The 26658-nt window shown below is 47.9% G+C and overlaps 1 protein-coding gene across 3 annotated transcripts in view; it reads left to right on the top strand.

Annotated features, from left to right (window-relative positions):
- The first annotated feature begins 129 nt into the window (after positions 1–129).
- Positions 130–26658, top strand: part of MGAT3 (beta-1,4-mannosyl-glycoprotein 4-beta-N-acetylglucosaminyltransferase) — an 85393-nt gene continuing 58864 nt past the window's right edge. Inside the window, exon 1 of one of the 3 annotated variants that reach the window (XM_085601266.1) lies at positions 130–417. The gene's annotated coding sequence lies outside the window, so the exon portion shown is untranslated. Of the gene's footprint in view, positions 418–671; positions 1746–5279; positions 5363–26658 lie in introns of those variants that run through there. The other 2 variants (XM_085601265.1, XM_085601267.1) reach the window with 2 other exon arrangements.

Genomic DNA, 26658 nt, shown 5'->3' with positions numbered 1-26658 from the left:
GTGCTCACACGGGGGACCACCGTCGTCTCACACACACTCGCTCCCCCCCCCCGACCCCTAGTACTTCCTCTGCTCCTCACACCTCCAGAGAACTCGTCACCATGAAAACAGGACTACAAGCGCCAGAAGGCAAGAAACGGGGCAGGACCAGCAGATAGACAACACACCTGACCGGGACAACTCATAACTCTTCGCACTGTCCGTCTCCAGACTCCAACCCTGCCCTCTCGCCTCCCGGCACCCCCGCCTCCTCCTCCTACCCAGGCTGGCTGCTACAATAGCCAGCTTTGTGTGGCTTCCCTCGATTGTCCTGGCTGGGGAGGACGGCTGTAGTATACGGTCCCCAAGTAGAACTGGATACCCCGTGGAACGGAGACCACCCCCCACCCTCCTGTTCAATCCGAAGGGGTGGTAGAGGTGAGACACAGCGGCTCTAAAAAAAATGCTTAACCTGTCTTCTGGTGGTGGTCGAGGAGTTACTGCTTTTATTAAATCCTTTCTTTTCGTGTGGGGGTGGAGACGGGTCATGGTGGAGCGTAGGTGACCCCCCTCACAGATCCTCTGACCCCCAACAGTCCGACTTCCCTACTCTCCTCTGCGCGGTAGTCACATTGCACTGGGATATTTTTTGCAGCCTACTTGATAGGAGATGGGGGGAGGAAGGGGGGCGTGGAGGCGGAGCCTGCCGGCCCAGCAGCATAATGGTGAGCTCGGAGGGGAGGGAGAGACCACTGCAGAGAAATTCGCAGGCGGAGGGGCAAAATAAGAGACCTTTGGAGGAAAAGACTGGCCCGCAGAGGGGCTGGAGAGAGAAGCCGGCTTCACAGCAGAGAAGAGACGGCATTGCAAGGAAGGGACTGTTGGAAGAGCTTCATCCTGAGATACGAGAGCCGCTGGGTGCCCAGGGTGGACTTCGGGAACGGAAAGAGACGACGCTGCAGAAAAAAGATCTAAGAGTAGACAGAAACACTGCAGGGAAGAGACTGCTGGCAATAGAGATTCTGAATGGTGAGGCGGAAGCACTGCACAGAAGAGTGAGTGCCGCAAGACAAGGTGTCAAGAGCACTCACTGCAGGAGCTGATAAGCACTGCAGGGAAGGGACGGCTTCAAGAGACAAGCACTGGAGGAAAGAGACCGAGGAGCGGGATTTCCACCATGGGAGAGGTGACCACGGCGCTGCAGAGGAGACAATACATATATACATCCCGAATAAACACAGTAATGGGCCGCGAAAATGAGGGGTATAATAAGACACAGTAACGAGACAACACGGTAAGGAAGAGTGTGTCGAGCGAACGAAGAGACCGCTACAGAGAACGAGAAATCCGGCAGCAGAATTAAGGAGCTGATAAGACATATCAATAAGAGAGCGAGAAAGACAGGACCACCAGCGAGAGCGACAAGAGACCGCTCAATTAAGAACCATTGGGAGGAAGAGAGAGCTCGCAGCCCGAGAGAGCCCCCGCCGGCGGCGCTGGTTCCATCGACCTCTGCATCCATCCGCCCTCCAGCGCCCCTCTTAGCACTATCTGGGGGGGGGGAGGTCTCCGCGCCTGCGTAACCGGGAGCGCACGGAGCACTTCCGCCGCCCCCACCGCGAGCCCGGACCCCCAGAACTGGCGAGGATGGCGCTGGTCTGGACGCCGCAGCCTGGCGGGGCGAGGCCCGGCGCCCCGGGACTTCCACAGCGCCCCGCACCCCCTCTCTTTACCGCCGTGACGTCCCGGCTGTGAGCGAACGATGGGTGAGTACCTCGCGGATAGAAGCGCGCCTTACTAATCGCGTTCTAGGAGGCGCCGCGACCCGAAGCAATGCGGCGAGCGAAATGCGGGCCAAAATGACCTCCGTGTGTCTGCTTCTTACATCGGTGGGTAGAGCACGCATCACCTGAGCCTGCATCACACGCTTGCTGATAGTCCCTGATACTGCACGGCTCACACCCCCACCCGAATCCTTTCCTTTCCAAAATGACCTTTAATATTGCTGAGTCTTCAAAAGCGTCAAAGGGGGAGACTTGTAGCTGCCCCGGGGTTTGTGGGGACAGAGACCCTCTTCTCGCCGCCGTGCTGAGTCCCCTCGAAGCCCGCACCAATACTGGATCGAAAATGACCTTAATGTGTGTGATATCGTTTGTAAAGCGCATCTGCATGAAACGGACATTGACGCGATGTAACCGCTTGTCATAGAGCCCACGCTGTACCAGGCCGAGGGATTTCAGCACACAACGAGAGGGCTCCCGGTGAACAGGGCCACCAGTCGCCATAGCTGCCCGGACCGTAGACTCCGTGTATGTTTGTTTTTTACTGCACCGCAACAAGACACGTTCCCTTGCATCTTTGTATGTCAATTAATGTAAAAGGTTTATGTTGCCTCACCCCAACCGTAAGGGCAACATACATTTAATGTCGTAACATTAGTCTGATCTTCGAAGGTTTTTTATAGCGGGACTTGCAGAAACGGGTTTCTTTTGACACTCTATTCACGGTTATAAAATGACGTCATTCTTCCACCTGCTTCAACCAATAAGAGGACCACCCATTTACTGGCTCGAGAAGCGATGTTTGTGCTCGTTTTAAAACAGGTCTGTTGTAGTTGCCCTCGTGGCTACCACCTCTAGGTCTTATCGTTATGGCGATGGCTGTCAGGCGTGTCCCAGTCTTCGCGCTTTTCACAAACCGTAACGGCAACCGTCCCTACTGGAAACGGAAAGCGCTCTGTTTTGTTGTTGTAGTTTTTTTTACATAGCGCCTAATAGGTAAACTGTAGTTTACTTATTTCCTTTCTCAACGTGTCAGCACTATTTAAATCATCATATTAAAGCACACCATCTTTTTCATATGGATTTTTATCCTAGGGTTCACATTTTTTATTTATGTTTGTACCTAATGCACGGAGAGGCCTTTCGGTTCCCACAAGGTGCTATGCAAAGGGCCGGATGCTGGCGTGGCTATGGTGATGAGAAGCCTGGTGATTGGTACAGTTCACCTGGACAACGACCTGATTTAAGTGAGTGACCCTCCGCTGAAGTTTAGAGTGCCGCCCTGCTCAGGACAACTGCATTCTTTAAAACATACGCGCAACACGCGTTCAGAGCCGTCTGAAAGCCTCGGATTTCCTTTTTCTGACAAACCCAGTTTCCCTGGCATTCCCAAGACACACGCACTGGACCACAGCAAGAGCTGCTTGAAAGGCTCGGATTGCATTCCTTTCTACCTCCGTGTTTGTGGGCATACCTAAGGATCACGCGCCTGTGCACCTTCGGGAGCCGTCAAGAGGCTCGGTGCCTGTGCAGGATTTACCATCATATTTTCTTTGTTTCTTTTCACGTGCTGGAACCGCATTAGTTCCACCTGAGCCACGTCTTGGAGAAGAACTCCCATGGGACTGCACGGCTGAGGACTTACCTGTAGAAACCCTCCAGGAACTCTTTCAGCTAAGTACTCTTCTAGGGGAGCTGAAAAACCTACCTGGTTAGCCTGCAAAACGCCGGAACACGCCATTGCTGTCACCGCCACCGCCAAGAGTCACAACGTGCCAGAGTCAGCGTCGCCGCCCCGGGACTCCATCTCCCGGCAGCACTAGCGGCGGCGCGCTCATTGAACGCAGCGCCAGCGCCTGGAGGCGCACATAAGATCAGCTGAAGGCCGCGTCGCGGGATCGCGCGCGGGTCGGCGCCGGGGCTAAGCCCGGGCAAAGGGCGGGCCCTCTGTGGCCCTCAGTGACCGAGGTAGGCCGGGCTGGGCCCGGTCCCTTATTTCTCATTTTTTACATTGTAATTATTTGTCTGCATTCGTGCCCATTTGAGTAGAAGGGTAATGTGATGCAAGTACTGTGATAGCTATACTGCACCCTGGTCCTACCTGCTGTGCCAGGGACTGACTCAACTCCAGACTTTTATTCATTTTATATTGCTACATTTCCTTTTAATTACTGTGGAAAATGTCTAAAACTTTACGATCAGGAAGGGTAGTGGGAGAAAAACCTGCCCGGAAATTAACTACCTTCCGCACAAGAAACAAGTCAGTAACCAACCCACCTTTAAAAAGACAATGTCTGTTATCTGAACTTTGGGATCTATCTGGTATAAAAAAAACTAAATGTGCGACTCTACATAATCCAGATACTAAAGTCTTGGAAGTACACGTACCAACTACCTCTGTGCCCCGATTTCCCCAGGTCCAGCAGGGGGCCCCCCAAACTATGGCAGGAGGGTCTCCCTTTCGGGACCCTACAGATGGGAAGTTGATGATTATAAGTGAGTCAGCGCACATACCATCGATCCCTCAGTCACCCATGAATGACAGGCCGGGGGATGACCTGTCTGCACTATCCATTGATTTGGAACTATGGGGACGCTACGTAAGCCCTGCTAAAGTGGAATCTCTGGAGCAATTTAAAGTTCAGGGGGGAGCCACCCCATCAGGATTAATGCTGTATAGTAGCACCCCGTCGCTAAATAGGCATGAAATATCTGACTTGCTAAACTCTTCCAAGAGCCCCGACCTCAATCTCCTGGATAATATCTGCACTGCAGAAGCACGAGAAAAGCCGATCTCTGAGTCCATGATCGCGCTGGAACAACTCCTTGCTTCAATCTTGCTGCTTCTGGGGAAATTTGTAGGCAGCTCGGACTGTATCCTTGAATCAGTTACCCAGATCCTAAAGTTATTGCTGCAGAAAGTGCCGGATGCGAGTAAGGCCTCTCCCCCTAAGTCTGAACAATCTGTATCTGAGGGGAAATTCAAAGCCATTAGAAGCGAACTAGTTAGGAAAAATGAAGAGTCTTCTATGGTCCCTCATAAGGAGTTGCCTCATACTGCAGCCTCTAACTGTATCAAGAATATAGTCCTGGAGATAGAGGAGGAGGATAAAGTCTTGCCAGGCCCCAAAACGGTTCAGGAATTATTTCCTATCTTTGTCCCGGATGGTGGAAAAGACCTCCTGGCCGACAAATCTGAGGTCAATGAAGAAAAGAGAAAATATGGTAAACAAAAAAGTACCAAAGCCAGTAAGAGGAAACCTATTCGAAAGTATAGAAAGAAGAAGCAACGGAGGATCATTTTCCAAAAATGCACAGAGACAAGGGAGAATGAAATAAGGAATGGGGAATCCTTATCTACTGCTTTAAAAGTGGACATGGGTGTGAATTTATCCTCTTCAACCTCGGTGGAGGTGGAAATTGAACAAGGCAGCCTGCCTTCCCAGGAAGATTTACCACAAATTGGGGGCTCTCTCCTAGGCTCTCCTTCTCGGAGTGCTCTTGGAGGTCCAATTTCTAATCCATCTGGGTTTTTAAACCCTTTGGCCCCCCCCTTTGTGGTAACAATTGACTCTGAAAATTCTCGCCCTCCGGCCCGGTCTGTAAGTATGTTAAAGGCCCCTGTGGATGTGCGTGTACTAGATTTTGTTCCATTATTTGATACTGACCTCTTATTAAATAGAGCCTGGCTTCTCAAGCGTTTCAGTGAGGTTGAATGTCTCTATCACATTCAGTCTAGAGACATTGAACTGGTAACTTTGTTGGGTGGTAGTCGGGTTTTGAGTATTCGGGTGAAATTTTATTCCCCTATCATAACAAATTTGATACTAGAACAGGCTGAAAATTTTCAACGCTTAGGTATTGATATCCTACCTATCTCTACCCCAGGCAAGCCAAACTCTTTCGATAAGCAGGGGTTGAGGGGTGGTGAACAAAACGGGGTAACCTCTCCTCTGAGAGACCTGAAAATTTGGGTTTCCAGGGGAAAACGCACAGTATCGCACGTGAAGCCTCTCCCACTAGTTGAGAATTCCACACTCAATGATGACAATAACCGGTGGAATTGGCTCCATAGTGCATTATCAACAAAAAATAAGGATAACCCCAAATTGTTCCACCATCTTTAACCCAGCCTTAAACATAATTTCTTGGAATGCGGCCGGATTCCATAGCAGCCCGGAGAAAATGACCTTTTTATCCACTCTGGAGGCTGATATATTGTGCATCCAGGAAACATGGTGCATAGATAGGTTAACGCCCTTAAAAGATTTTTATGTTTTGGAAGTTCCGGCTGCGCCCTCTAAGAAAGGGCATGCTAGGGGGGGGCTCGCCTGTTTACTGTCAAATAAGTTTCAATGGAGATTTTCCCATTATATTGACTCCAGTAGACTTTTCCACACAATAACATTAGAAAATATGTTCCATCACAATGTAAAATACCCCATGGTAATTTTCAATGTGTATATTCCGCCTGAGGAATGTTTTAATGATACATTGCAGCGGGTTCTCCAGTATATGGATAAGATAAAAAACTCACCTCCTTTTCCTGTAATTTTGCTTATTGGTGATTTGAATTGTAAAGTTTCAAACGCTAGTCTAAAACTCTTCAGGGATAAAGCTAAGGAGGAAGCACATTGCATCCCCCAGACGCTCTTCCCTGAAAACTTAAAGACAAATAAAAGGGGGAAGATCTTGTTAAAAGAATTAGCGATCGGGGATGGTATTATCTTAAATGGAAGATTTCCATCCGACGCCCCAGCAAATTATACCCACAAATCCCCCTTTGGGTCATCAATTTTGGACTATGCTATCGCCAGCTACAGTCTGTTTCCCCAGATTCTTGACTTAAAGATCACACCCACGACTCTGAGCGACCACAGTATATTGTCACTATCAATTTCGTTAAATTCTATGAATACGGCCTCCTGGTCGCTAAATGGCAGGGAGGCTACCTTCCACTCGACATCTGGAAGATGCTTCTGGAATAACGCTGCCATTAATGGGGTGCAGGAGCTACTGACCGATACCCTTAGGGAAATAGAAGAGTGGAACGGAAATGAAATAGTTTGTTTTGAGGAATTCATGATAAAGATTTTATTGAATGCTAAAAAAACTGTCCCCCCTAGGAAAAAAGGAGAGGTAGTTTCTCTAACTCTCCGTAATCTGAATAGGGAATTAAACAAACTAATCCGTGCACAGTATGTCGAAAGGGTACTGGAACGTGGGAAAGATATCGCTAGGTTAAGAAGAAAGAGAAGCAGACTTAAGCTAAAAATTAAAAGGGACAGGGAGGATGAAGTATGGATTAAATTAAGGGAATCTGCTGCTTATGGCAACATTAAAGATTTTTGGGCAATAATCGGGAAAGGATGTGTTACTCGCCACTCCCCTACTCCCATAGCTATACCGGAAGATCTATGGTCCTCTCATATCCGAGAATTATATGCAGGGAATGGGACCACAGGTGTGGATAACTTCATGTACGCTGCCCCTGATGACTCGGTCTTCTTTCCCTCTGAGAAGGAAATCGAGTTGGCTATAAAAAATATGCGATCCTCTGGGGCTATGGGACCGGATGAGCTTCCGATGACGGTCCTAAAACAAGACCCTTCAACCTGGAGTAAAATCTTGTACCCCCTGTTTAGGGCATGCCATCTTTCTAAACGTGTCCCTGCATCGTGGAGAGGAAGCATTCTGGTCCCTATCTTCAAAAAGGGAACAAGGGACAGTCCCAGTAACTATCGCATGATTGCGCTCCTCGACTCCATCGGAAAGGTCTTTGCGAAATGCCTCCTGAGATCTCTTTCTGATTGGGTCGAGGAGCGCAACATCTTGCCGTTGGAACAGACTGGCTTCCGAAGGGAACATGGCACTCTGGACAACCTGACTGCCCTTCAGGTTATTACTGATAAATATGTCCAGGTGAGAGGGGGTGTTGTATACGCCGCCTTCATTGATTTCTCCACAGCATTCGATAAAGTAGATCGGGGAACGCTGTGGAGAAAATTGGCGAGGATGGGTGTCCCTACTCCCCTGCTGGAATTGGTGCGGGCTCTGCACACTGAGACCTGGTGCAGGGTCTTAATGGGGGGCGAAAGGGGGCTGTCGGCCAAAATACCATCTCAGAATGGCCTTAAACAGGGCTGCTTATTGGCGCCCCTGTTGTTTTCCCTATACACAACTGACCTCCCTGCAGCTGTGTCCCATAGTGAGGGGATCGCACCGTTGATAGGAGGGGTGCCAATAGCCTGTCTGATGTATGCCGATGATGTGTTATTGCTTGACTTAACTCCCATGGGTCTGGCTAATCGACTTCAGGCTCTTCAGGACTTTGCTGGGGAGCATCATATGAAGATCAATATTAATAAAAGTAAAGTGATGTGTATCGCTGGTAGGAAGAAATGCCGCTCGACAAATTTTGGTTGGGCTATCGGAGGGCTTAGATTGGAGGTCGTAACTTGTTATACCTTTTTAGGGAAAATATTCTCGGTCAATATGAGCGAGAATTCTCATATAGAGCATTGCTCCCGCAAAGCTCTTGCCCAAGGCAATGGGTTAAAGTCCCTATACCTGGCAACGGGGAAAAGACATTTTTCTAGCCTTCTAGAAGTATTTAGAGCTAAAATCCCCGCAACCATCTTGTATGGTATAGAAATAATTGAGATAAAATATTGGGACTTTTGCCACAAGACTGAGGGAAAACTCCTAAGATCCCTCTCGAATCTTAACAATGCCTGTCCACTGGCTGCTTGCAGGCTGGATTTTGGACTCAGGAGTGCCTGGGTTCAGGGGCTGTGTGCCTTAATAAGGTGGGTAGCCAGCTTAGCCAGAGCGAGAGAAGGAACCCTGCGAGTTTTACTCAAAAATGAACTTTTGGGCAATTTTAAGGAGTTCTCTAAACTTGTTAATAATTTTAGAAGGGCTGTGAAAATCCTTAGACTGGATGAAAGCGCTCTTTTCTCCTATTCTCCCACGCAGTTAAAGCAGGTTCTCAGGGAGGCTTCGTGGGAGTATTGTTTTCTATCCGACAAAGAAACAGTTGGAGATAAAAGGAATGTGGAGCTGCTGATCTCCTCCTATAGGTTGAAACAGCCCCAACCGTATGCCCTGTGGAACCTGCCACATGGGATACGTAGGTTTTGGTTTCTATTACGTTATGACTTAATCCCTCTTAACGTGTTGCTGTCTAAATGGCATGGCACTTCACCGTTGTGCAATCTATGTAAATTAAATAATCAGGACTGTATGCATGTACTTTTGATTTGTCCTATGTTACGTAGCTTGCGCAAGCGATGGCTTAAAGTAATTTGTCTTCGCCTCAGCATTGTCACTTTACAAGATTTTCTTCATGCACTTTATTGCCCACCAAATGAAATGTTCTGTGCTTATGTTTTTAACTTTTTTAAAGGATTTTTAGCTATTTATTAAATTCTCTGGAAGATTGTGCCGGCCCGGCCTTGTGGGACTGATGGCTTGCAGTGTACCTATTACGGTTCGAATACTATGTTTTTATAATTCTTGTACTTGTGATGACTGTGTTGTTTTGTCTGTACATGTTTATGTGGCCCTCTTTGAGAGCCAAAACATAATAAATAAATTTGAAAAATTTGAGAAGCCTGGTGCCTACCAGGCTGTGCTTTCGTAGTTTTGACAGGAGTATATACGGGGTTTAGGGGCTGCTGGGAACCCACCCCAATATTCGCATGGGAGGAGAGGGGATTGCACCACCCTACCCAACAGGCCTGCATGACGCAGCACTTGTGTTAGTAGGTGCGTGTGGCAAAGGGGTGCCTGCATTTTTTGGAGTGGCGACTGGAAACTCTGCAGGGCTGGCAGGGGGTGAGCGAAATTTGAAGCCTCTTTGGGGGGGGGGGGCTAAAACCAGCTGGCTTAGTGAATTCATGCACTGGCTGAATTGAAGTGTACAAGTGGGCATGTGTGTGGGTATGTGACATCTGCAGGTCACTAGTTTCAATCCTGGAAAAATGGCGGAATTGGTAATTGGTATGCCTGCTTGCTGTAGAGCTGTTCGGGGCACTTTCCCTACCCCTGTAAAGTGGCCCAGTGGCCAAAGGTACCTGCTGCAGTGAATTGCATGTATGGCAGGTGAAACGTTGCAGTCCCAAATTATATTTTGCAGAGTTCGTGTGCTCTTTGCAGTCAATTTTGTCTGAGCTTAAAATAACATTAAAAGCCCAGATAAAAAACAAAAAAGCTTCAGGGTTTATTAAACTTGCTACACAGATGTATGTGTAATCGGTGGGCCAAAGGTAGGATCCGAATACGATAGCACTGTGGGTTGATGTGCCTACTGTGTAACTTGCGCATCACAGGCTCAGATACCAGGGAGTTTGCCCAAATACACCTGAGGCTGTATCTCATGTGCAATGTGTGCTAGGTCCAGTTCGAGGCATCACAGCAATAACAATGCAACACAAGTCAGGTAAGGTAGCTCAGTGAGCTGCTCAGTCTGTTGCAAGTCACTGTAATGGGGCCACTCACCAATCAACTAGGAGGAGTTTACCTTCACTATAACACAATATGTCTCACAATCCCCTGGAGAAAGGGCAGCTGTGGGTGTGCCTGCACTAGCAGAAAAGTTGCAAAAAGAACAGTTGATGGACAGAATACTGAACAATGTCAAACATTCACCCCAGTACAGAGACCTGGGCCTAAAGCCATCGTTTTTTTGGCTCCCCATTCCATTACAGTTTAAGCCCAGCCATATGCAAATCAGTCTTGACCCTGCTTCTCATAAGAACAGTCTAGCCCAACTGCCAGGACATCCCTGGACCGGAAACGGTTTTAGGGTTTCGCCCCTCATCAGCCAGTGGCTTGGAGAGTACGGTACCCACGTCTGGGCATACCCCTCCCACTCAGGGTGACAAATGCAAAAAGAACAGTTGATGGACAGAATGCTGAACAATGTCAAACATTCACCCCAGTACAGAGATCTGGGCCTAAATACGTTTTTTTTGCTCCCCATGCCATTCCAGTTTAAACCCAGTCATATGCAATCATTCTTGGCCCTGCTCCTCATGGGAACAGTCCAGCCCAAACTGCCAGGTCATGTAATTCCTGGACCGGAAACAAGCATCCTGGGATCGGTTAGCTTGACTCTGGTGGCACAGAGAGCACAGGACCCACATCTGGGCATGGGACTCGGAGAACAGGCAGCATACCGTGGATACTCTTAGTCAAACAGAAGCGGGGCTAGTGTGTCATGGCAGGGTCACTAAAATTATACGGCAGGGCCAAATTATGTGACGGGTTGATTTAATTATGCAGGAACGAAAGGCAAATTATTCAACGTGGCACAACACTTTTTCTGATAATGTTCATTATTTTGTCATTTTTGCATTTTTTAACACTGCTTGGGTATTGGTTGAACCTCGTTAGTACCAGTTTGACACCCAAACATAGCAAAAAGCAACACAAAGGTGACCAGTCCACCTTAGCAAAGGGCCTTCCACTGCACAGCAATACGTGTCCCTGCGTTTGTAGTCATTTGTGAACTGTTTGAGCTAGAATCATTTTTTCTGTTAAAATGTGGCAGATGATGTATAATGCGGCAAATCCATAGTTATGTGAAAAACACAGCGGCCGCACAGAGCAATCAGTGTTCTGTGAGCTCCTCGGGCCTCTGGGCCTCGGTTCCAATGCACCTGCTGCACCAATGGAAGCCACCCCTTGTAGTTGACATAAGACCAAGCTCGACCGCCACCCAGAGTATTCTTTATATGTGTTTGTATCTCTCTCACCCTACATTTTCCCCAGCAGTTCTGACTTCTAGAAAACAAGAAGTATAGAGCATGTTACCGCACCCTCTTCCATTTCCTGTTTTTAGTTCCTATTCTGAGGAGGGGGTGTGTTGAAGGAAATGTGTCTTTTCATTACTCGCCTATGTGTGTGTTCGCATGCGCACACTAACAGATATGCAACGCATCCTTGCACTTTTGCCAAGCGAATCGTTACGAAATCCCTGGAGTTGGCGTGAAGCAGTCACGAGCCTCTTACTCTGAAATCTCGACTCCCACTCCGTGGAGCTGGCTGTGGACCATCAGCTGGGGCTTCTGCACCTCACGTCCCACTCTACAGGAAGCTGGTGCATCTTTTCTTCAGAAACTGAATACAGGTTTAAATGGGCCAGTACTGACAGGGACCGAGTACCTGCACTACTTACTCTTCAAAGGGAGAGTATCAACACTTCTCAGCAGCAATTCTTTTAATGGGAGGCTACCAGCACTACTTAGTACTAAACAGGTTCTCTAGGGTTAGTGAGTGTCTGCACTTCTGTATTTCCATTTCAAGCACTGATACTGTACAGGTGCATAGTCTGACATCAGTGCCTTTCTGGACTGTATCTGTACGGTACTGTCCCCGCGAGAGTCTGGTGGCTTAGTAAACTAATGCGTCCACTGTAGGGGCCCGTGTTCGACCTCATGGTCAGTGTTTCAAATCCCGGTGGCTCCTCTCAGCCTTTCATCCTTCTGAGGTCGATTAAAATGAGTACCATAGAGTTGTGTAACAATGAACATCTGTTATTCAGTGCCATGATATCCCTGGGTGAACGTGCGCTTTATAAATACACGCTATGTTATGATGTTTTCACCCTGTTTTTAGGGCAACCTACTGTCACTACTGAGTGAGGCGGCACTGCAGAAGCCTTACATGGGGAGGTTTAGTGCAAGCCCTGCAAAGATGAGCATAGCAGACCATTAGTTAGCAAAGGTATCCCAGCGGGTTATGCTGTGAGTTGGCGTTACCAAAATACTGGGGGGGGGTACTCTAGCCAGTCACTGGCTCCCAATGATATGCACCACAACTGATCGATGCTGAAGCCGAATACAGGTGCGTGGCATAAAAATATTACCCCATGGCCCGATTTCATTTGGCCTGGAAAAGGGTGCAATATTTATTACACCTGATATATATTCCATCTCAGCATGGATCAAAATGTATTAGTTGTGGTAAATTTGAACTAGATTACACTTAATGTCCTCAAAATGGGCAATCACATGCCAATTTTGGTACCTACCTCACCAAAAAAATGCATGTCCCATTATTTACGAGGTAAATCTGCTCCTGGTAAATTTCAGCAGGGATGAACTAATGAAACGTATCAGGAACTTCTGGGACTGTGGGTGTGGGGGGCGCGGTGGTGGTTCTTATCACTCTACCCATGATTGCAATGTGTAGGGTAAGAGGAGCTGCTGCATATGTGGCAATTATTGTAATCGGTGCTTATGGGTGTGCCATATCGGCACTTATTTTCATACATTCGCTGATGATGGGGTGTCTAACTTCACTTTCCCAAATAAAGCAGCACAAGCAGATTTAACCCTTTCGATGCGCATGACGGAGCGGTTCCGCTGTGCGGATGACGGAACCGCTCCGTCACGGCCCCGCCCGCGTAACGAACCTTCAGCGCGGCGCGGTTAATTGTATTGTAGCATTTGTACAGTGTTTACTACACCGATCTGGGGCACCCGAGCACCTCCTTTCTTGGGTAGGGAGCTACGTTGTGTAGAGTTTGTGGTTGGAAGGGTATCGTGTTATGTGAAGCTGAGCCTGGGGGGAGGAGGGGTGAGGGTATGTGAGAACCAGATGTGCAAATTATAATTGTAATAAGGACTGAAGCGCCAGCCCAGTCATAGGGGTGCAGGATGCGGTGTGTACGGATGCCAAAAAACAAGGCCCGGTAATCCATATGGCAACATGTGCCAGGCAGAGATGGTGTCAAATGAATGCCAGAAGGGCAAGAATGGGAATTGGCGACATAAGCAGTAGTCATGTACCATTTTATTCTATTATTATTTTCAGTTCCGTATTACCAAGTAGGCACTGGCCGATGGGCCACACTCAATTTAGGGGCCCGCGACAACAGATCAAAATAATATTGATTTGCTCTTTAAAGAAAATCACAATCAAGCTTTCTTAAATATCGTTTCCAAAAGATAGGAAAAAAATGAATCCACTCAAAGAAACAAAATTTACATTAAAGACTTTATAGAGAAAATACTGTATTAATGTAATGTACCCATGAACAACTTAAAGTACATAAATCAGAGACATCAGATTCACATAAGTGTGTCTCTTTAAAGCTCATCTATCAGTCTGGGGAAAAAAAATCTGGAGCATTGGGTATTGGGAGATAATTTGCAAGGTTGGCCCCAAAATTTCGACTGCCTAGGGTCCTCCACAGGGTATAATCCGGCACTGATTATTTTTAATGGCGGCAATACTGCCTGCTGCTGAACAAGCACCCCCTGTGAAGAAGAAAGGAACCGGAAGGATAATCTAGCATGGCCACTTGAGCAGAAGCTACAGAACCTATACAAAGTCCAGGATCCACATTCTACTGCTAGGTCAAAGAAAGCTGACATTTTGAGAAGGGGTGTGCGCCTCAAACTCTTCCAGCTCGCAGAGGATCCCACAGCACGTGCGCACGATTGGCATCCATACATGCCAACTGACCCGATTCAGACAGGGGACTCCCATTTTTTTTTTTAAGCCTAAAACAGCTCTGTTTCAGCTGGTTCCCACCTAAAATTGCCTCTGCTTCCACGTTAGTCAGTGGGGAAAATAACCAGCCCCCACCCCGTTTTTATTTATTTTTAATCTGTTTGCATCTTCAAAATGTTGGCATGTATGGACATCGTGGCTTGGACCCTATCCAGACTGCCACCCTGCACATGTATACACACACATCATGATGCATACAAGTTAAAGTATTTTCTTCTACAGCTCCCCCCCCCCCCCCCCCCTTTGCAAAGCCAGCTGGTAAGAAATTAAGACCTACTGGCTTTGCCACTGCTTGTTTGTATTTCTTTGTTGGTGTTTGCAGTATGCAGTTTGCAGAGTTGGTCAGTAGCACACTGACTTAGGACACTGCTCGAAAGTGCCACAAGTGATGCATCTTGAACGTGACCACAGAGTGTTGTAGAACATGAAGCATTCAAATTCTCCTTGTCATTGTTCATCATGGACTTTGTGGAGTTTGCTGTCTTTGCCGATTGTTGGAGGAGCTGAAATAAACTTAGGTAAAGCGTATTGTCAAGCTCTGCGTACTTAAATTGGGTTCCAATGCCTTCTGGGACAGCAAGTACATTTTTTTTTTTTTTTTTTTAGTGGTGTGTAATTTTCACATGACATTTCTATAAAGTATATTGGGTATTGTTTTTTCATTTTGCCCCCCCCCCCCCAGTGCATTTTGGTATAGGTAGCCTTCAAATTTATATTTTCATATTTTGTCTCTATGGACCATAATAGTGAGTTACCCCCTTGTATGTTTTTCACAGTCCTTGTTGGGAGGTGACTGCACACAGGGTCGGACTGGGAACCCAAAGCAGCCCTGGAAGTTTTGTCGGACCAGCCCCCAGCGGAAAATGGGGGAGATGTCAAGTGTGAAGCACTGCTGCTTTTCTTGCTGGGGGCAGATATTGCAGCACCATTGCAAAACTTGCCCCGGTAACAAAACTGTCCCCCAGCCTTCCAGTCTCCCGGGGAAACACCCGAAGCCCGCTACCGCCAGTTCGGCCCTAACTGCAGTGCGAACATCCCCCTCCAGTAGAAGGGGTGAGGTCCCCATGGCTGAAACGCACCCAGTGATGTATTGGAGGGGTTTGAGGGCTAAACAAGGCAATCCATATTTAATATTGGAATACAGCCATCCACCTTTTCACAATGAGGGTGTAGGAACAGACAGTAGATGCAGATATTTTGGGGAGAAGGTACATATATTTCCGGGGTATCTAAAATGCAGTATGCACCCCATAAAGGGCACATCCACGTTTCACCAATCCATGAAGGCCCAATTAGGGGAGGAATGGTGATCCATACGATGACGGGGCTGCTACAAACTCGCTCATCAGCCCGAACATTTTCTCCAACCCTTAAGGGGCACAGCTACATAGTTTCTCAGGTGTGATGTGCTGGTCTAGTCCATGTTTTCTACCTTGAATTTTAGGCCTCGCGTACATGCCAACATTTTACAACTGGCAAGTGGAAGGTTTTACAATGAAAATCCGGAGACGGTAGTATCCCCATTCTCTTATGTTGTTGCAGAGGCAAATTTGGGGGAGCGCCAACTAAAATAAGTCAATTTTGGCTTAAGAAATAGGGAGTGTTCCGCCTGAATCAGGCCTGTTGTCGTGTATGGATTTGTAGTCCTATTCTATAAAGGAATACATGAAGACTACAAGCCCCCAAATTCAAAGAAAAACCTGGACATGAGCAGCACATCACACATGGAGGTGGGAAACTTGGTAGGGCTGAAGGGGGTGCTTTTACGGGTGAAAATGCTGCTGTGGGGCTGTGGTACGCTGTGTTGAAAGTGCTGGGGAGTGTTGTGTTGAGAGTGCTGAGGCACATAATGGTGTGCTTACTAGTCCCTCCATGAGCCCCAAGGGCACTTTTCTCCATCGATCTCTCTGTACTGAAGCTGGAATAGATCGAGGCCTTTATCATAGGAGGGACTTGTATGGTGGACGGGCAGGCAGGTGGTGAACGTGGACCTGGGTTGCATATCTTGTCTGCAGGCGTCTTTCGGCTCGGCCTGTTTTTTTCCTGTCTGCAGCATTCTTCACTATTCTGATAAGCATGACCTACAAGATACAGCTTGTGTAGTTCGGTTTGGTCTAAAACCTTGATCAGCTGAAAGTCCCCTTCATGACATGGTCTAGCTGACCGCTATGGGAATGAATTAGCAGGTGAAAGGATAAGTGAGGGGCTTCATTAAAGGATAAGAGAGAATGCTGGTAGAAAGTGAGGCTACCGGTAGCACAGGGGCGGGCGGTGGTCACTGGTCTAGGCCGGACAATTTCCTCATATACCTCCCTTCAAAACAGCAGACCACTTGTTGTGCTTTCGTGGTGTTCTTCTTCAGACTTTGGTATATCTTTCATAGAAAGTGTGAAGTTTTTAACATGCGTAGAAATGTATGCACGAGCGTTATCAATATGATGATCGTGCTGACCTATTTGTTGCCATGATTTGTTTTACTTATTGCTAGTTTAGTCTCTGCTAGTCCCATGATTCTTTTCAAAACCTAAGACGGGATCGATAATCGGATCCTAAAAAAAAACAGGCGTTGGACTATATTATAGAGGCGGATTTCGCACCTGGGCTATTGACGTAGAGGGCCCGCCATTTAGCAGCATCATCTTTCGCTGTAGGCGACAATGGATAGAAGGCGCTTTTACCTTGATGCTTTTTAGGCTCCAGCCTCGCACAAGCTGCAATATTCGCTACTCCAGAACGAAAACACAGGTATGCTGTGCAAACCGTCTCTGAAACGTATGACCAGGCTTATTATTTATGGCTTAGGCTACAAAGTTCGGAAGGCAAGATCGGGGGGTAGATCTCTCTCTCTCCTGGACCCTTCTCTCCGGAACAAACTTCATTGACATTCAGATGCATCAAGGCATCACCTGTGTTTCGAAAAAAACTAATTACCTGGCTCTTTTTTTCCAGTCCCTTAGGCTCTTCCCTCCTAGTTTCTTGTTGTTTGCTCTTTCTGCAGTAGTGCCAGGACACTCACTGGAGTAACAGCTGCGCTTCACAAATAACTCCAGGGTGTTAAGACAATATTAAAACAATAACCATGTTGGTCTTTCTTGTTTTTTTCCATAATTTCTTGCTGCGTTACTTTTTATATTCTGTGTGGTTAGCATGCATACTTTATGCTCTAGGTTAGGATTTTAAAATAAACATTTTAAAATACATGTCCCTTCTCTTAGTCCAATCCTTGTGTGTGTTATTCATTAATGAAAGAAGGTTCAGAGTTCCTATGTGTTCCTGAACTCATCAAACTGGTAATATCTAAATAATTACAAATAAACTTTGTGATGGGGGGCAAAAGACGGTAGGTGGCAGGTCTGTCGGATGTGGTTGACATAGCTTCCTGGTAGTCCCACGCCTTGTGACCTTCAGCTAAAGTGCACTTTGCATGTGAGACCTAAAGACACCTACTTCTAATTTAAAAGCTCAAAACTGCAAGTTCAGGTGTAAAGCGCTGGTGAGGTAAACACCATGACTAATTGATAGTGCTTATTAGAACATGGGCCAGTTGCCAGCCACAAAGGGGTTGTTTGGGCTCCGTGGAGGTTGGGGTGTATGAGATCCTGGTAGGGTAATATGTCAGAATATCATTATCAAAGTTACACTTGACAGAAATTACACACACACACACACACACACACACACACGTGTGTGTGTATCTATATATATCTATATATAGATATATAGATATATAGATATATAGATATATATATATATATAAATATGATCCTTTGGGTGCATTTTCTATTTTAAACTAATATAGGGAAATATTTAGGACACAATATTTCTGTTGGACAATATTCTGGTACCATACCTCCTAGTAGTGCTGGTCAGTAGAATGTTGCACTCGCCCCTCTTATCTGTTCCCTGTCGAACCTTACACTGTCGACAACACACTTCACTGTAACATTTTTGCAAACCCTTTGCCTCAAGACACACCACTGCTAAGATGGCCGCCAGGGCACTTCGATACCTTCCCGTGGCCATGGATCCTTTTTTTTAAAGAGCTGTAAACTCAAGAGCAGCCCATCTAATTTGGATGGATACGACATATGGTCTTATATGCTCATTACAGCACTTGTGTTTAAAGTTGTGAGGTATTTCCTCACTATGCATGCTCTCTAACCTAGAGCTGTGAGCAGGGCCCCTGGAATTACGTGGCAATGAAGGACTAGTTTATGAGGAAGCGTGGCTAAATTATTCTGCAAGAAAAGGAAAATTGTGCGGCATAAAGCAGCACATACTTTGGCAGTACTACCTCACTGTTTTGTGATATTAACACACATTATTACTTTCTGGGAAAACATTTCACCTCATTAGTACAAGTGTTAACACCAGAATATAGCAATAAGTATAAATCCTTCTATCCCCACACCCCGAAAATGGCAATTTAAGTTTAGTTAATTTTAGGCTTGTTAAGCGCAACGTTTGCCAAAATGGTCCCTTGGCGCTGTGGTGCAGTCGGGTGAGCTACTCCTCTCCTACACTGGAGGGTGTTTCGGAATGTTCTACCTAAGGATGCATAATACAGAAGGGCGCAGCAAAGTCAACGTACAAGTAGGGCAGCACCATACAAGTGATTACCAGAGGTGGATTCTGAACAAGGACAGAGTACGTATTGAAATTTGTAAATAAATAAGTGCCAGGGCCTCCCTCAAGAGGCCACTGCAGCTTGGACCACCCGTTGTCCCTGCCAGCGGTACCATTGACTATACCATCCCAATTACTAACCTCACACTCCTACAAGTGTGACAATTCAGACCATTCCAGGACCCCTAAATTATAAGAATGGCTTGGAAGGCCGGTATTAGTCAGTTTGAATGTATATTGAATTAATAAACAACTGTAGATGTGCTCCTCTCTAAATTAGATAAACTGTGCCACCATGTGGCAGACTGCCATATTGTCAGTGTTGAAAATTAAGTGCCAGTGCCATGCACTGGGAACCACCGGCTCAAATTCAGCACTGCATATTACTAACCTGACTGGGCAAAGCAAATAACTATGATATAGTGCACAAAAAACACAGAAGGTAGCGTAGGTTGTGCACATCTTTACTGCCAGTACGTAACTAGGATTCTAAATTCTCTTCATTATTGTTACAGAACTCCGTCTGGCACCAAACCCTGAAATTCAAATTGGCTGAATGTTAAAAAAAACAGGGCGCAAATTTTATTTTTATCGCTTCTTGAATGAACCCAACTGGCAAAACATAGGTAAATAGCTGGCAGACTACCTTGAAAACATTAGGGGGAAATAACTCTTTCCAAGGTGCCAATGTGGTTACAAATTATATACCTGACCATCACATGCTCTGCATAGAGTATATGGTCCAGAAAATGCATTAACGATCTGGAAAAAATAACTCCCTCTGTGCCCTCAAAAGTGAGACTGCTGTTGCTTTGCAGAATTTTATTCAGCTAGTCCGGCAATTCTTTTATCTTGAGTTTCTCAATATAAGGTTTTTCATACCCAAGGTATTTCATATGTAATTTTCAACCTATTTTATGTTTGCCATTCATTGTCGTGCTCCAAGCAGTGCGAGAACCTTATGGGTGCAGATTAGAGTCTTGACTCTCTGCCTTTAGGGATGCCAACTAGTTGAATTTTATTGCGTTAAATGCTCTTTTCTTGGTCTTCGGTTTAACCTGCAGATATGTCATCTAGCGGACACTCGCAGTACCACTGGGCTCTTCTTGACACATGCCATTGTCACTCTTATCCTGACCAATTGCATGTTAGAATGCAGCACTTTTTATGCCATAGAGAGGACTTGTGATAGTTTTGCTCATTCAGAGGCTTGGCCATGCTTGTTTCTCATGTTTCTTGTGACTTCCGTTTGCTGATTTGTGTGAGCCCTACCAGAAAAGACGAGCTCCATTTTAAAGTAACTAATGCTTGAATTGTCCAGTTTGAGATGTAGGCGTAATCACAGCAACGTAAGAAACGTTTGGGGTCTGTGCCAAACAACCGTTGAGCAATTCAGCGCCATAATACTGCTTAACTGCATGTATCTATGGGATATTGCTCCTGCTCAGTAAATTAGTCATACCTTTTTTCATGCATTGCATTGACCATGGCATTGATGCTTGGCGCGCAAATATTTGATTGAATAATTAAACACAATCGCCCTCCTGTTATCATCCTCAGAAGGATGACCGACTAAACAGGCCTTGAGCAGATCCCTACCTCAGACCTTCCGCATGCCCACAGATCTCTGCAGCAGGCCCTTCGACAGCTGTGCATCTTTTCTTCCTAATTTTACTGTTCTCCCTTTTTTATTCTTGCGCTCCTCTCTGGTCTCTCGCTGCACTTGCCCTTCCTGTCCTTATTTTTTTTTCTTTTCTGATTCTCTTTTTTCCCTATTCCCTGACCTGCTCCCTGCTGTCGTTCTCGTTTTTTCATATCTGTGCATTTTCCCCCATAATACAAAAAAAGCACGGTGCGACTATTTAGTACTTTCACTCTTATCAGTTTAAAAGTTTGCATGGACACATTTGTGCAGTCTACCACCAACATATTGCATGCATTATATCGCATTCCAAAAATATTACATGCACTACATTGGTCTAACCACTTCTTAGCAAGGTAAATCTAGGTATGTAGATATAGGCATAAGACTAGTAATGCAAACACAAGGAGGTGATGGACGGAGCACTGAAACTTTTCAGACACTCGTCCCCAGTCACAGATCTGGGGGTTGAATCCATCATCATTCTTTAGCTCACTTCGCAACCCCAGTTCAGACACAGCTCAATGCAAATCAGTCTTGAACTTGTGCCTCATGAGAACAGTCCAGTCCAAACTGCCAAGCCATGTCTAGTAATTACATCCTTCCTTTGATGATGTTCTGGTAGGTGATGAGGTACTGTAGGTCAGTATTATCGATATAGCTTCATTTACGTCCCGTTTGTACATACTTTACAGACGAGATCAAGCTGCTTATTTATAGACAAACTCTTGATTGAAGGCCTCATTACGATGTCATTCGGATGTCTTTTGTGCCGAAGCACAATCTGCAATATAAAGTTATGATTCTGACCGCCTACACGGCGGTCGCATCATAATTTGACAGGTGGGACCTGCGAGTACTTGTCGGTCGGTTCCAATTCTGCTACGATGTCAGTCAGATACTTGTTCAACCGGCATCTTAATGAGACCCTTGGTGTTGCATGGAAGTCATGGCAAAAGCCCACAAAGACCAGAAACCCTTCCCTGCACCCAAACAAAAGACTAGCACCCTGTTAAAGTTAACCATAAATAAATAAAAATATGTATACATAGAATCAATCCGTTATAAGCAGCGGATGGTGTGGGGAACGTTAAGGTTAACTTAGTACGGTATGGTTGGGAGCCTAGGTTAAGGTAGTTTTTTTTAGATTTTGCGTATTTTTTTTTAGCAACTACTGACACCCCAGTCGCCTTCACCTTCAATTGTTTTTTTTGTTTTGTAATGCATAGCCCAGTAGGATCACGTGCAGAGTTGCAAGATGCACAGTATTTTTGTGCTGGAGTCAGGATATATCAAATGTCTGAAAGGAAGCTGCTCGCTGCAGTTTTCTAAGCCAGGGAACAAGGGCGCCCAGAGGTCAATTAAAACAAAGAGAATTATTGATCGATTTTTTGATCCCTTTCAATGTCGCATTGTTACCTGGCAGAAGGACGCGGCCTGGTGTTGAAGTGCAATGAATCCAATGCAAAGGAATGTGTTTTCTTGGAACTTTTCAGCCAGCACATTTGCTTAGCCAGAGCTGGCGCCCAAGTGGTAAAAGGGACACAAACCTTGGACGTATTTACATGGCGTGCGGCCTGACAATAGCTTTTCGCACTAATTTCTTCGATTCTGCCATAGGCCGGAGCTTGTTTACGTATGAGCTATTAAGCCACCAGCGTGTGCGTGGTGCTTTTGTTGTTTACGATAAGGGTGCTTTAATAATTGATAGGTTGACGGTTCCTAGAGATTAGCGGGTGTGGCCAGGGATCTTGCCAACCTGTTTAGTTAGGTGTTGCCAGGGCAATTTACTTGCCTAAAGGCCAACATGTTGTTATGTGAGTCACTTAATTAAAACTAGTAGCTGTGGTGGACAGCTGTGCTATCCATCCGAAATAAAATAAGCATTGTCAAAGCTAATAGAACGGGCTATTGATTTGAGTTTTAACTACAACATTAAAAACACTGTTTCAGGGCAAGCTAAGCACACAAAAATAGCTTTCCGTATGTGGGGAGATTTAAAAAAATGTAATGTGTGTGAATTCAGTGTATTTCTGAGGTATAAAATGGTTCTTCATTTATTGCAACCCAAGTACTCCGTAGGAGGTGGAACGATTTTCCACACTGCCAATAGCAAATACCCTTTCAAACAGGAATACATTTGAAGGGAGCCAAAGCCCACTCAATGTCCGTTTGAAAAAATTGGTTAGCAATAGCCATTGCTGGCAGTTGCGTTATCCAGCCACACCTAAAAAGGGATTTGGGCAGCGGCATGGGTTGACAGCCGTGGGTGCACGGCATGCAAGTAAGGCAGTGAGAATATTTCGATGTGTGATGGTGCACACGCTGACAACCTGTACGAGGTCCTCAAGGCAGAGCAGGCAGTTGCGTCACTGTGAGGCAGGGCAGTCTATGACGTTCAGGGTACCCCCCTTGTCTTTACGGACTACTGCCCCTACGGGCTGTGCAACAGGGCTCGCTGTGTCAGGCACTCCAGAGTCCATGCAGAGGCGCTGGATTTTGTTTCGGTTCTTCTCGGGGGGGGGAGGGGGCTCACATGGAGTCTATTTCTAGAGGCACAGCGCTCTAGCCGGGGAGGGGGGGTCTCATAGTCAATTTCTAGATGCACAGGACTCTAGTCAGCTGGGGGAAGGGGGGCATACAGAGTCCATTTCTAGAGGCACAGAGCTCTAGTCAGCTGGGGGAAGGGGGGCTCACCTAGAGTCCATTTCTAGAGGCACAGCGCTCTAGGCAGGTGGGGGGGGGGGCGGGGTGGGGTTCACAGAGTCCAATTCTAGAGGCAGAGGAGCTCTAGGCAGGTGGGGGGGCTCACATAGTCCTTTTCTAGATGCACAGAGCTCTAGTCTGGTGGGGAAAGGGGGCTTACAGAGAGTCCTTTTCTAGAGGCACAGAGCTCTAGTAAGGTGGGGGGGGGGGGGCTCACCAAGAGTCCATTTCTAGAGGCACAGAGCTCTAGTCTAGTGGGGAAAGAGGGGCTTACAGAGAGTCCATTTCTAGAGGCACAGAACTCTAGTCAGGTGGGGGGGGGGGCTCACAAATTCCATTTCTAGAGGCACAGAGCTCTAGTCAGGTGGGATGGGGCTCACCTAGAAACGATTTCTAGAGGCACGGAGCTCTAGTCAGGTGGGGTGAAAGGAGGGGGCTCAGAGTCCATTTCTAGAGGCACAGAGCTCTAGTCTGGTGGGAGGGGGCACACCTAGAGTCCATTTCTAGAGGCACAGAGCTGTAGTCAGGTGGGGGGCTCACAGTCCATTTCAAGAGGCACAGAGCTCTAATAAGGTGGGAGGGGGGGGCTCACCTAGAGTCCATTTCAAGAGGCACAGAGCTCTAGTCAGGTGGGGGGCTCACAGTCCATTTCTAGAGGCACAGAGAGAGCTCTAGTAAGGTGGGAGGGGACTCGCCTAGAGTCCATTCTAGAGGCACAGAGCTCTAGTCAGGGGGGAGGGGGCTCGCCTAGAAACTATTTCTAGAGGCACGGAGCTCTAGTCAGGTGGGGTAAAAGGGGGAGCTCACAGAGTCAATTTCTAGAATTCTACAGGCACAGATCTCTAGTAAGGTTGTGGGGGGGCTGACATAGTCAATTTCTAGAGGCACAGATCTCTAGTAAGGTGGTGGGGGGGGGGGATCACCTAGAGTCCATTTCTAGAGGCACAGAGCTCTAGTCAGGTGGGATGAAAGGGGGGGATCACAGTCCATTTCTAGAATTCTAGAGGCACAGATCTCTAGTAAGGTGGTGGGGGGCTCACCTAGAGTCCATTTCTAGAGACACAGAGCTCTAGTAAGGTAGGCGGTGACAAGTGGGGTAGGTGGGCAGCGATCACTATGGGAATTCTGTGTGGCAGTCAGACGAATGACTAGTGAAACAGGTGTGTGTGTAGTGGAAGTTTCATAGACGTAGTGACTAGTAGGTAGGTTGCCACTGCAGTGGGGTAGGGCTGCGGCACAGTGGTGGCTAGTGATGTGAGTTGGTGAGCAGTGGCTAATGTGTTGTCCACTCTGCATGATGAAGGCAAAGGGATGGGTTCAGGCATTGGTGTGTGGGCAGGGGGTCTTTGTCAAGCAGGTAGTTCGCCATGCAATGGGTACATAGGGGCAGGGTGTAGTGACAGGTGGGTTTTGTGTCTTAGTTGAGGGCAGGGGGGTCGGGGATAAGAGGGCATTGAATGAGGAAGTGGCAGAAGTACAGGGGAATGGGCAGTGAGTGAGGTATGGGCAGTTCTTTGTGGGCGGGTGGACAGCGAAGGGGGGGGGGGGACAGAAGGCAGAGCGGCCCAGCTACTGTCTCTCTCCAGAGGCAGCGCTTGTGGTGTTTTGTTCAGACAGTCTGCAACCGAAGGGATGTGGTGTGGGGCTGGTGACAGTGATGTTATAATATGCCCCCCCTCCATTTTACTGTCACAATGCTAACCTTGGCACCATCATAAACCCCACTACCCCCTAATACCTCCCACCCTTCTAACCTGAAACTGCCCACTCCCAGCCCCTCTTGCCCTCCCCATCGCTGTCACTCACCAGCCCTTCTTGCCCTCCCCATCGCTGTCACTCGCCAGCCCCTCTTGCCCTTCCCATCGCTGTCACTCGCCAGCCCCTCTTGCCCTTCCCATCGCTGTCACTCGCCAGCCCCTCTTGCCCTTCCCATCGCTGTCACTCGCCAGCCCCTCTTGCCCTTCCCATCGCTGTCACTCGCCAGCCCCTCTTGCCCTTCCCATCGCTGTCACTCGCCAGCCCCTCTTGCCCTTCCCATCCCTGTCACTCGCCAGCCCCTCTTGCCCTTCCCATCCCTATCACTCGCCAGCCCCTCTTGCCCTTCCCATCCCTATCATTCGCCAGCCCCTCCCCATCGCTGTCACTCGCCCTCCCCATCGCTGTCACTCGCCCTCCCCATCGCTGTCACTCGCCCTCCCCATCGCTGTCACTCGCCCTCCCCATCGCTGTCACTCGCCCTCCCCTCTCACCATCCCCATCCGTGTCACTCGCCCGTCCCTCTCGCCCTCTCCATCGCTGTCACTCGCCAGCTCTTCTCAGCCTCCCGATCACTGCCACTCACCAGCTCCTCTCGGCCTCAGTATCACTCACCAGCCCCTTTCGCACTCACCAGCCCCTCTCGTCCTCCCCATCGCTGTCACTCACCAGCTCTTCTCGCCCTCCCCATCATTCGCCAGCTCCCTTTGCCTCCCCATCCCTCGCCCTCCCCATCGCTGTCACTCACCAGCCCCTCTCGCCCTCCCCATCTCTGCCACTCGCCGTCCCCATCGCTGTCACTCACCAGCCCATCTTGCCCTCCCCATCGCTGTCACTCACCAGCCCATCTTGCCCTCCCCATCGCTGTCACTCACCAGCCCCTCTTGCCCTCCCCATCGCTGTCACTCACCAGCCCCTCTCGCCCTCCCCATCGCTGTCACCCACCAGCCCCTTTTGCCCTCCCCATCCCTGCCACTCACCAGTCCCTCGCTCTCGCCCTCCCCATCCCTGACACTCACCAGCTCTTCTCGCCCTCACCATCGTTCGCCAGCTCCCCTCTCCTCCCCATCCCTCGCCCTCCCCATGGCTGTCACTCACCATCTCCTCTCGCCCACCCTATCGCTGCCACTCACCAGCTGTTCTCAGCCTTCCCCATCACTGGCACTCACCAGCCCCTCTCGCCCTCCCCGCCACTCACCAGCCCCTCTCGCCCTCCCCATCACTCGCCAGCCCCTCTCGCCCTCCCTACCCGTCACTCACCAGCCCTTCTCGACCGCCCCTCTCGCCCTCCCCATCGCTCGCCTGCCCTTCTTGCCCTCCCTGTCGCTGTCACGCTTAGAGTCGCCGTTACCCTGTCCATGCCGGTCATACGTCTGCACCATGCCACACACTCCTAGCCTTTGTCGCCCTCCCTGACCAGTCACACTCTGCTTCCAGAACCTTCCTCGTGCCCTCACACTCTGTCCCTGTCACACTCCCAATACAGCTGCCACCCATCCTGGTCACTCCCAGTCTAGGCCAGCTGCGATTCTAGAAAACAAAAAAGAGAGTCCGTTTCTAGTGGGCCATTCCATCCTTTCTGACAACGCAGCTCTTAATTTCCAGATCTTTCCTTCCCTGGAGCAGATCTTTTCTGGGCTGGTT

This window comes from Triturus cristatus, chromosome 4_2 (assembly GCF_964204655.1).
Source record: "Triturus cristatus chromosome 4_2, aTriCri1.1, whole genome shotgun sequence".
NCBI lineage: Eukaryota > Metazoa > Chordata > Amphibia > Caudata > Salamandridae > Triturus > Triturus cristatus.
The sequence above is the reverse complement of the archived record's forward strand: the minus strand, read 5'-3'. Positions and strand labels throughout refer to the sequence as shown.